General features: G+C 41.4%; 1 protein-coding gene and 1 pseudogene across 1 annotated transcript in view; one reads left to right on the top strand and one right to left on the bottom strand.

Annotated features, from left to right (window-relative positions):
* COLEC12 (collectin sub-family member 12) overlaps window positions 1-12242 on the bottom strand; it is a 294036-nt gene that overhangs the window by 147426 nt on the left and 134368 nt on the right. The window lies entirely within an intron of this gene.
* Window positions 8808-9452, top strand: LOC102847179 (annotated as a pseudogene).

Raw genomic sequence — 12242 nt, 5'->3', positions numbered from 1 at the left:
TTCACAGGGGTGCTATGAGTCATGGTCAACTCGACGGCACCTAACAATGACAACAAGCTCATCAGTAGAGAGGTTTGGTTGTAGTATCTATAGGTATTTGCTCTGCTAATTCAAAGGTGGTATCTCTCCAGTGGTCCAAATCTACCAGTGGCTCCAGAGAAAGAAGACAGGCAATCTCCTCGAGCATGACTGACAGCCTCTGAAAACCCTCTGGAGGGTCAGCCATGAGTTGGTCTGACTCGACAGCAATAAGTAAGTAAGAGAAAAGTTAGAGTTGTTTGAGTTAGATGAAAAAATGCCCCTTCCCTATGGGTCACCCTCTGTGCCGAGAGGAACCAGTGCCATCAACACAGCGCCAAAGCCCACCATGGAGGTCTGGGCGCTCCATGATGTGAACCACACCAAGGGCTGAACAGTGGTCAGAACGGGGTATCGGCCACTCAGGCTTTAACAGATGCTTCTCTCACTGCACTATCACCAGTCACACGAGCCTGAGAGGCTGTTTGCTTTATAACCTGCTCCTACAGGAACTGCTGTTCCAGTGAGTCTGTCTCCACATTTGTTGAGTCCTTTGTCAATTCAGAGAGTGGACCATTCCCCACCTTCCTGGTCACCTTGAGGTTCTGTTCCTCTCCTCAGTGGCCTCCAATAGCCCTTCAGAAGCTGTCTGCATACTACATAGTGCCACTGTCGTAAAACGGGACTGACATCAGGGTTGGGGGGGGAGATGAGAAAGAGGGGATAAATTATGTTTTCTGCATTGAAACAGATGAAGGAGAGAACTGTTTAAAAGCAATGTATGATTAGATATTATTGTCATGACAGGAGTCCAGAGTGAAGGCTGCACAATGGAGTGGCCTTGGGGGGAAGGGATTGTATAACAATGGAAGAATTTTTCTTTTACTTTTCAAAGAGAAGAGCGAAGTGGGGGGGAGGGGGAAGGGATGGGCAGGGAGAAAAGTGCAACAATGAATAAATGGAAATCCAAAGTCTCTGTAAACTTTCCTGAAAATTAATAATAATAATAATAATAATAATAAATAATAATAATAATAAAATAAAAAGAAGCTGCCTGCAAATGGTTCTGTCCTCGGAGGTTCCCAGTGTTCCCTTGGCTGATGCTGCCAGCCCGATACCAGTCCCTAGGTCAGCAGGTTCCAGCATTTTGTACATGTATTCTCAAAGCCCCTTGCTTTATTTACTCCTTATTTGTTATTTTTAAAGTTATTTACACGTGTCACTATTATTACTCAATAATTAAATGGACAAAACGCCCTTGGAGTGGGGATTATTGGCACCACCAGTCAACCAGCCTCTTCTGAGTCAATCACCACTGTGATAACCCGGGAGTATCAGAGTGGAACTGTGCTCCACAGGGCTTCCAGTGGCTGAGTCTTAGGAAGCAGATTGCCCAGCTCTCTGTTCAAGATGCTCTGGGTGGATTCCAACGTGCAGACTTCTGATCAGTGGTTGAGTGTGTTCATCACTTGCTCCCCTCAGGGATGAACCCACAGCCGTCAAGCGAACACTGACTCCTGGAGGCCTTCCATCAGTTTTTGAGGCTGCAAATCTTAATCAGGGCAGACAGCCTCGTCTTTATCCCACAGAACAGCAAGTGAGTTCCAAGCACCAACCCTGTGGTTAGCAACTCAGCACACATGCACTATGCTGCGCAGCCTCTTGGCCCAGAGACTACCGTGACAGTAACCAAAAAAACCGTAACTCCTGGGCATCATGTTGACGCCAAATCCCAGCTGACACTCTAGTGCATTCTCAGAGGTTATGAAGTGCACTGACCACCTTTCTCTTGAGAAGCAGTACGTAGATTCAAACTGCCTGCCTTTGGGTTAGCAGTGCAACTCCTTACCCACTTTGCCACCAGAGCTGTAACAATGAAAGATGTAAATGCTCATCCATATTTCAAACTGGTACTGGGACAGTTTTGGAAGTCTTCTGCACCATGTTCAGGCTTTTGTTTCTATCCTTCAGTGTGGTCAGTAAAGAGCTTGCAGTAGGAGATGCAGAAGTGCTATGTCTGCCCCTTTTTATAATATACACTAGAGGTGGGGGTGCTGTCTGTATTATTTCTATTTTAAATCCATGATTCATTTATAAGAGTCTTTTAAAACAATATGTCTATTTTAAGAAGGCTGATTTTGTTAAATAAAACAGGTAGGTTGTTGTTATGTGCCATCAAGTCAACCAGACTCGCAACAATCCTAAGAACAACAGATCAGAATCCTATCCTGTCCTATCCTGAGCTCTCACTACCATCTCTGATAAACTCGTGTCCACTGCTGCAGTAACTGTGTCAATCCATCTTTTGGAGGGTCTTTCTCCTTCACGCTGGCCCTCTACCTTTCCAAGCATGATTTTTTTTTTTAAGGACTGGCCCCTATTAACAACATGCCCAAAGTAAGTGAGGAAAAGTTTCCCCATTCTTGCCTCCAAGAAGCAAGCTGGTGGTGCTTTCTCCTACACTCTGTGCTGTTGCTTCTTTGGGTCACCCATGGGACATTCAGTACCTTCTAGAAAAGACACTGGTAAATTCATTTAATCAGGAATAAGTAGGGTCTACTTATAGAATGTGAAAGAACCTGGCGACAAAAGTCTAAAGTCTTAATCACTCAGGGTTTACACTGTGTCATCTACTCGGAAAAATACAGAGGGTTTCAGGAATGCTAGAAAAAGGATAGCTTCACAGTCAGTTTACTACTTAAACCGTTTCTGGTTGGAATTTTTAAAGTTTTGTACAGTAACTATGTCCTAAATGTCTTAAATATAACTCAAAAGAAGCAGGCAGGTGACCTACCTTTTTTTTTAGGGTTGTTTGTTTGTTTATTTATTTATTTTTTCATTAAGTAGGGCTTGTCTTGCACAATCTAGAAAATACTGGAACTCTAAGAGATGGGAGAAGGGCATGGCGTTCCCTCCTCCTGTGAAGCTACAATGCCACTTGCTTGCAAAAGTTACATTTATAATCTTAACATATTTTAGTGAATTGATTTTGTCACCCCACTTGGGACTTGAACAAAATAGAGCTGTTATATACATTTTTAATATCAAGAGTCACAAATGATAGTTCTGAAAGAATTTTGCTACTTTTCCCAAGAAAAGCATCCATTATCAAGATGAAAAGAACTAGCAGCAGATTCCTCCCCCTCCCCCACTTCTACAGATTTCTTCAGTGTTGCCAGTGATGATTTTTTCTGCCTAACAACCACTGACCCTTACTGTTTAGGAAGCAGTGCTTATGATGGGAAATTTGGCAATGATTGTGGGTGAACATTACATACCATTATCAAAGTAACTGACATCACTAAATTGTACATCTGAACATGCTGAAATGGAAAAAAATGAAAGCAACTGTTGTTGTTGTTGTTATGTGGGATCAAGTTACTTGTGACTCATAGTGACCCTATATACAACAGCTCTGAACCCTGCTCTATCCTGTGCCAATCTTATTGTCTCTGACACACCTATCCCCATTACCCCAGTCTCTTCCTCTCTTGTGCTGTCCCTCCACCCTCCCAAGCATCATGTCCCTCTCCAAGGACTGGTCCCTCCTTGCAACATGCCCAAAGTATGTCAGACGAAGGTTCAGAATCCTTACCTCCAAGGAACAGCCTGGTTTCACCATCTCTAGGACGAACCTTTTTGTTTTCAATACTCTTCTCCAGCACCATGGCTCAAAAGCCACTGTTAGCCTTTTGGAATCTCCTCTTCAAATGAACCTCTCTGGAGGGAGAGCTATGCACATTTGGTGGATTTTTGGTAGAAGAGAGATGTGGGAGAAGGAAGGATGGTGGGTCAGTCCAGGAAGGAAACCACACAGATGGGAAAAGAAGACCGCCTTCTTGGAAGAGTTACTTTGTAACATGGAAGTTTCTCACTCTCCAGTGTGTTGTTGTTGTTAGCTGTGGATGAGTTGACTACGACTCATAGTGGCCTTCTCCTGGGCCACCCTCACCATGTCTCCATGCTCAAGTCCATTGTCACAGTCACAGTGTACTCTGAGGAGGAAGCACCTCCCTAGTCGCATGTGGAGTGCCTCCTAATTAATCTTCCAGTAGTCTCAGTGGATGGCCAGTCCTGCTCCTTCATCTGTAAGCTCCACTGAAGCCTGTTCACCAGAGGACCCTGCTGGTATTTGAATGACAGGTGGCACAGCTTCTCCAGCACCACAGAAACATGCAAGCCACCAGAGTGCAGCAAACTGACAGAGGGGTGCCAGATGTCATCTTTAATGATGTTCAAATAAGTCAACATATAAACAGTGAGAAGAAATCTGACACTGAAGCCAACAGAAGATCATGGTTTGAAACATCTGACAGCTCCAGGCTTTTCTAGGGAAAACGTGGAGGCGGCAGCTTCAACCACACGTTCCCCAGGCTGCCTCTTTTCGCGCTACTTGGCAATATTTATACACCGATTCTAAGTGCCCAGGGACTTAAATAATACAAGGAGGAAGAAGGAATTAAAAGTGGGTCTATATGTAGTATCCAGACTTAAATCCTAAACTAAACATCTCCAAATTTCTCTGATCTCATTACCAATTCAAAACAACTGAGTGAGTCTCAACCATGCATAGCATTTCAGGGCCACCCAAGTACACCAGGCCACTTATCAGCAGTGCGAAGCCCTGTTTAAAAAGCAAACTAGCCAAACAATCCAAGCAAAGCAACACAGCAACCCAAGCCTGAAATACCGTCCCAGAAAATGTGCGGCACTGTCTGAGGTTTCTAGCATTTTTCTACCCCGCCAGTCCTGAGCTAAATGTAAGATCCTACTGACAGACTGAGCGGCAGACGACCAGGGCAAAGACCACCAGTGCTGCCGGCCTGTGACTGTGTGTGTGTGTGTGTGTGTGTGTGTGTGTGTGTGTCAGACAGCAGGTAACCCAAAAGGAGATCTCTTCGTGGATTCCAAGAGGCAGTTCACAACAACCCTCTAAGCACTGTTTCTTGTTAGAGAGGAGACTAGCCCATCAGCACAGCCCAAAGAGTGTGCCACCATGTTGGATCAGTACAGGCATGTCATTTCTCATTGATTCATTTAAAAAATACTGCCATCTTTCAAAGTGTCGGGCCCTGGAGATTGTTCACAAGGTGAAGGGAACAGTGTCTGACCTCATGCAAGGTCTTCCCCTCTCTAGCCCAGGTCTATAACAGATCCCAGTTCCTAGCTTAGTCTTCAGGCAACCTGTGGGAAAGCACTTTAAGTGTGGACAACGGAAGAGGCTCTATTTATTCAGTGTCTGTAGAACACAGATTTAGCAAGAACGTGCAGTTTTCTCTTAGTATAGAAGGGCCAACCCCTTCCATTTCCATTCATGCCTCAGTACAAGCTTGCTGGTGTTGTTAGAGAAGAATGAATCCTTAGACAGACAGTGGCAAGTAGGTATCAGGAAGACAAAAGCGACACAGATAAATTGTAATCTAGAAGAATTCTGGGACTGGATAGTGAATCACTAACATGCTCTAAAACAGAGTGATTTTTAGTCCCACTCACACCAATTGTGTGTTTAATGATTTACAGGGTAAACCAATCATTTTTGTCTGCCATCAAAGAGCCCTGGTGGCACAATAGTTAAGCATTTGACTGCTAACTGAAAGGCAGGCCTTTGAACACACCAGTCATTCTGTGGGAGAGAAAACCTAGTGACCTACTTCCTGAAAGATTACAGTCTAGGAAACCCTGGAACACGCTGGGACAAGTGTACTCCTTTCTATGGGGTCACTGTGATTCTGAGTCAATGTAAGAGCTCACAAATTTGCCATGCACTTGGAATGGCCAACAGTGTAGTGTATGTTCCAACACAAAGTAAAGCTTGAGAGTAAAAACAAATCTAGATGCACAGTTCCTCTGGTATGGAAAAGGCCACTGTGTTTTGTGGATGACTTGAATATATTTAGATTCACAAGGCATCCTGTTAGCATCTCTGTGTTCTTGTTAATCAAGTCAGGCTATCTTATCTCTAAACACCATAAGGTACTATGCTCAATTCTAGCTTTACGTGGCTCACTTCCTTTATTTCTTCCTTAGACTCCCTGAAGTGTTATTTCACCGAAGGGACTTACACTGAGTAATATGTTAGCGGTGTAACACCCGGTATACTAACAATGGGAAAACTGTGGTTCTAGAATCCTGAGACATCCCCGAGCTGGATGTTTACAACTGGTGGAATGTGTCCTGAATCACAGAAATGCCTGGACACACAGTTGTCAGTTATGCAATGGAAGACGTGCTTGATTTGTTTTTAAGGACGGGCATGTGCACCATTATTTATTATTGTTCCGGGAACATTTCCTATTTTGGAAAGTTTATTGTTCTGTTTTTATCTTTTTAAGAAACAACAACTTGAGTATGTTTAAAATTATTTTTTTTTCTTTTTTAAAAGCCTAAACTTTCTTTCCCCAAATTTTTGTAGCAAGGCAGCATCTGGGATCATATGGTTCCAGCTTCTTGAAAAACAAACTATGCTTCCTTAATTTATTAAGATGAATTTCTTTTAATCCCTAGTGAAAGCAGAACTTGATTAGTTCATGGAATTTTATTTCCTTGGGTCTGGTCTATATGGGAACATCAGTGTCATGACAGCATCAGAAGGCCAGGGCTGCATGGAATGCAGTCTACTCTGTCTTATTCTTTCTCCTAATCCATCTGGCAAATCTCACCTAGGGTTTGCAGACACTCTTTTCAACACTCTCTGTACTCTGAGGCTTTCTAGAACCTTCTATCTGTTGTTGTTGTTGTTGTTAGGTGCCAATGAATCGAATGTGACCCACAGCAATCCTATGAACAAAACAGTTCAAATCCTGGTCCTATCCTAAACCATCCTCATGCTACCCCCATACCAGAACCCACAGTTACAGTCACCATGTCAATCCATTTTGTTAGGGTCTTTCCTATCTTCTTCTGACCCTCTCCCTTTCCCATGATGTTCTTTTCCAAGGACTGGCCCCTTCTGAAAAAGGGCCCAGAGTATGTGAAATGAAGTTTCACTGTCCTTGCCTTTAAGAAGCACCCTTGGTTGCACTTTCTCCAAGCCTGACTTGTTTGTTCTCCAACATCACAATTCAAAAGCATCAATTTTTCTTCTTTCATTCTTATTCCCTGTCCAACTTTCAGATACGTAGGAAGGAAGTAAAGAAGGCCACAGCTTAGATTAAGTGCACTTGAGTCTTTAAACTGACATTTTAAACTTTAAACTGAGTCTTGAACACATTGGAGAGGTCCTCGACAGTGTATTTTCCCCATGCACAAGTCTTTTGATTTTTTTTTTTTTAATTTTACTGCTGTTACCATGGGTGTTGACTGTGGATCCAGGTAAAATGAAATTATTGACAAATTTCATCTTTATCTATCACAATGTTGCTTAATATAGCAATCCTATGCATAATAGATTGGAACCTGGCCCAATCCTGTACCATCATCCTTGCCACGCTCATGCCCATTATTGCCATTCACCTCGTTAAGGGTCTTCCTCTCTTTTGCGGACCTCTTCTTTCCCAGCATGATATCTTTCTCCAAAGACTGGCCTCTCCTGATAACATGCCCATCATATGTGAGACTAATTTTCCTCACCTTTACCTCTAAGGAATGCAGTGGTTGCACTTCCTCCAAGATAGTCTTGGTTGTTCTTTCGGCAGTTCCTGGTATACTCAATATGTCTTCTAAAATTAGTTCTTCATGAGTGAAAGAAAAGATTCTCTTTTTATTTGTACTCTACTTCTTCATATCTGTAATCACTTACATTGGCTTTTTTAGTTTGTAATGTCTTGTTGAGTTGGAACCAACTCATAGCTGATCCTGTAGTGAGTGTAAATTACAAGAGGAGATAGGCCATCTTTCCTTCATGGAGCCACTAGTGAATCTGAACCACTTGTTTTAGTTTGGTAGCACAACCCCTTAGCAGTAGGCCTCTAGAGCTAGTAAATCCTCTTTAAAGACTCCAGCAACTCAGACAATGAGATTACTTTCTAAAACAAACATAAAGCAAACTGACCAATTTGTCCTTGGTCCCTTAGTTGGTAATAAAAATATAATGATTTTTATATATTATTACCACCAAGTACTTGTCCTCTGGATTCTGTGGTTATCATGGACTTAATGTCTTGAGCTGTAACTGGCAGGACCAATGCTAAGGCTGGCCTTAGTTTACAATGCCTTCTCTTGATATCTCAATATTCCTGCTTGTAAAGTTGAGCTCTCTGTTACAGATACTTTAAGAAATACCTCGCAATACGTCTTTCTTTGCAATCACTTGTCATGCATCAGAGAGCTGGACAATGACCAGGGAGGACAGAAGGAGAATTGATGCTTTTGAGCTTTGGTGTTGGAGAAGAGTGCTGAGGATACCATGGACTGCTAAGAAAACAAACAGATTCATCCTGGAGAGGGTTAAACCTGGCTGCTCCTTGGAGGCAAGGATTCTGAGGCTTCATCTGACATACTCTGGTCATGTTGTAAGGAGAGACTTGTCCTTGGAGAAGGACATCATGCTTGGGAAGGTGGAGGGGAAGGCCCTCTGGGAGGTGGATGGATTCGGCAACTGGGGCAATCGGGATGAGTGTGTCGGAGACAGTGAGATTGGCCCAGGACAGAGCAGAGTTTAGGGCTGTTATACATAGGGTCGCTATGAGTTGCAAGTAACTCGACGGCACACAACAACAACAACAAGAAATACCTCAAGGAAGTATACTAAAAAAATTGCTTTAGGCTGCCGGAGCCACCCGGACTCTGCTGCATGGTCCAGATGCTCGTACCCAGACGCAGGCCAAAGCCAGACTCCCTGAGAGCCCAGCATGAACCGCAAGAAGCTGCAGAAGCTAACGGAAAGCTTAACTAAAAATTGCAAACATTTTAATACATATGAAGTGAACTGCCTCGTTAATCTCTTTTATACATTGGTGGGCAATGCAGCAGAACGGCCTGGTACAGTTACTGGACTGGATAGAAATGCGTTTCGGAATATCTTGTATGTGACATTTCGAATGACAGATGACATGATTATGGACAGAGTGTTCCGAGATTTTGATAAAGATAACGACGGCTGTGTCAGCATATCAGAGTGGATAAATGGATTATCATTGTTTCTTTGAGGGTCTTTATAAGAAAAAATAAAATATTGCTTTGAAGTACTTGATTTGAATGGTGATGGATACATTTCAAAGGAGGAAATGTTTCACATGTTGAAGAATAGCTTACTCAAACAGCCATCTATCTGAAGACGATCCTGAGAGGGAATTAAAGATCTGGTTGAACTAACACTTAAGAAAATGGACTGTGATCATGACGGGAAGCTGTCTTTTGCAGACTATGGACAAGCTGTAAAGGAAGAGACTCTTCTTCTGGAAGCCTTTTGACCATGTTTACCTGATCCAAAGAGCCAGATGGAATTTGAAGCCCAAGTATTCAAAGGTTCACATGAATTCAATTATGACACATGAAAATAAAAATATCTTTGTTGTCTCTAAACAGTAAAAACAACAAACTCATATTGTTGTTTTTTCCCCCCTATATAGTTGAGAATGATGATGTTGAATTATTTATCTGGCTGGGTGACAGGAGGGAGATTCAAAGATTACACTGATTTTCATATAAAGTATAAGATAGATGGTAAAAATTCCTTGTTAGATCTTGGTTAACTTGAAGATGAGCTAAACATTTCCAGTATCTCTTATCACACAGAATATAAATGAAAGTGCATGACTTATCCTAAAACATTTGTATTATTATGTAATCTTTAATTATTAATGTTAAGATATTTCTTATGTTAGGATAACTCTGAGCATAAACTTTATAATAATTCAAAGTACATAACCAAGTAACAATATGTTGAAGGAATGCGCCATAGGGCCTTGAAGCTCAGACTTATAGACATAGGAGACATCAAAGTAAATTGGCATAACATAGTCCAAAAGGGAATGTTCCATGTCCTACTTTGATAAAGGCCTTAAAAGTTTGTGAGTGATAATAGGAAGATAACTGAGCAAGATATGTACAAATACTCCAAAGGGGAAGGAGAAAAGGAAAATGAAGAAGGGGGAAAATCACTGGGATAGCAGAAGTTGGTGGGTGGAGCAAGGGAAGAACTGAGAAATGTTCAATGGGGTCTTGGAAAGACAGGGAGATAATAAGCATAGAAAAATGGTAAAGGTCTAAAATATAATGGAGATGAATGATAGTATAAAATACAACATACATGAATAAAATCACAAATACATGTAAAGGACAAGATGTATATGAATGATTATATGCAAACAAATAAAAAATAAAAAAATTGCTTTAATACTGATCTTGAGGCATGGAACCTGCTATACGACATGTATGAGCTTCAGAGAAGGAATACAACCTACAATATGGATTGCATCTCAATGTCAAGAAAACAAAATTTCTTATCACTGGACCGATAGGCAATATCATGATAGATGGAGAAGGTGGAAACTGTCAACACTTTACTTGGATCCACAATCAACTCCCCTGGCTGGCACTAGCAGTCAGGAAATCAGAGGACATATTACAATAGGAAAGTCTACAGTTAGGAACCTCTCCAAATTATTGAGGAGGAATGACATAAGAAGCCTTTAACAGATAAGCATGGTCAGACAACCCAAAGGTTAGCCAGCAGTGAGGTGAAGATGTGAACAAGTATTGCCTTCTCTAATGTAGTTGAGAGAGCTGGAAGAGATATCAAAGACCAAGGGAAGTCTTGCTGTATGAAATGTTCAACCTTCACATAATCAACGGATGTTGAAGTTTTGTTAGGGTTTCTCTAAGGGCTAGCATAATAAGGCTACTATTCCCATGTTGTGCAGTAGTGAAAAGTTTGGTCCTTGATTTCAGATGTATATTCAAGAACAACCTTGGTGTGATTTTGGGCTGTGTGCACACAAGCAGGAAGCGAATAAAATTGAGCATGAAATGAGTGAAGGATTAAAGGTAATGGCGGACTTGCTCAATGGCTCATCCACATTCATTTCTTCTTCAAAGGTTAAGTTAGTCTGCCCTTCATAAGAGATTTAAAATTTCCTGTCTCTGCTCTTAGAACTCGGAATAATACTAAACTTACTGAGGAGACTTAAACATCTGGTTCTTTAAACCAGACTCTAGGAAATAAATACAAAGATCAATGTATGACCACAACTAAGGGCTCTGTAATAAGAAATATCAGTCAGATTGTATAGGATAAAACCAGGAGAGTGAGAACTCAAGCTGAACTAGGGTTCCACTGGCCAAAGATGGTAAGCAAGTCCTTAGAGGGATTCACGGCTTATATCTGTGAAGAGGAAATTGTATTTAATTATTTGGTGTGATTTTAATAATTCCCAAGAAATCCCTTATGTTCACACCAACCAGTGGCCACTGAGTAATCTCTAATTCATGGTGACCCAAAGTGTATCAAAGCAAATCTTTACACCATAGTGTTTTCAGTGGCTGTCGTTTAGAACCAGATCAGCAGACTTTTCTTCTGAGGCACCCTGAGAAGACTGCAACCTCTAATCTTTCAGATAGCAGCCCAAACACCATGGTGAAAAATCTCTTCCCATGTGAGGTCACAAACATACAAACTAGATGGATAAAAACTGATGATAAAAGGCAGGATCCTAGAGCCCAAAGTGGGAAAATTTAGGTTAGCATTCCTGTCTGCTCCAATTTTTGACACACAGAAGAAGATAGCACGTGCTAACACTAATAATATATTTGTCTAGTGGCAGAGTCCATAGGGAGTTGCACTTCCAACTTGGTGACTAGCCGTTCGAATCCAATAGGAGATCTAAAAGAGCAAGGCAGGCAATCTCCTCCTGCATGATTCACAGTCTCTCATAACTTGCTAGAAGACCAGCTATGAGTTGATTCAAACTCAGCGACACTAAGTTTGAGATGTGGTGTATCTTGGTTTGGGTCTGTTTGGTTTTTGTGTGATTAACAGGACTTTTATTGGTAGTAAATTAGAGCAAACAATCAGAATAAGACATATGCATGTCCAGTATACACAAGTTAAAGAAATTCAAAGCCTGTATAAAGAAAACACTGGAGAAAAATCATTCAGCATTAGAGATACAGTGGTAAAAGTCCTCCAATTACAACCTGGATTCTGTATCCAACAGAACTTACCATGTTTACTCAAACAAGAAATATAAATTTTTAGTCCTGAGTGTATTTAAAAGGCTATTTAGATACATTATTTTGTTTTTTAATACTATTACATTTAATAAAGACAGAACTCATTTGGCATT

This window comes from Elephantulus edwardii, unplaced genomic scaffold, assembly GCF_000299155.1.
Source record: "Elephantulus edwardii isolate Elephantulus edwardi_28Jun2011 unplaced genomic scaffold, EleEdw1.0 scaffold00316, whole genome shotgun sequence".
Taxonomy (NCBI): Eukaryota; Metazoa; Chordata; class Mammalia; order Macroscelidea; family Macroscelididae; genus Elephantulus; species Elephantulus edwardii.
This window is presented reverse-complemented; position numbering and strand designations above follow the sequence as displayed.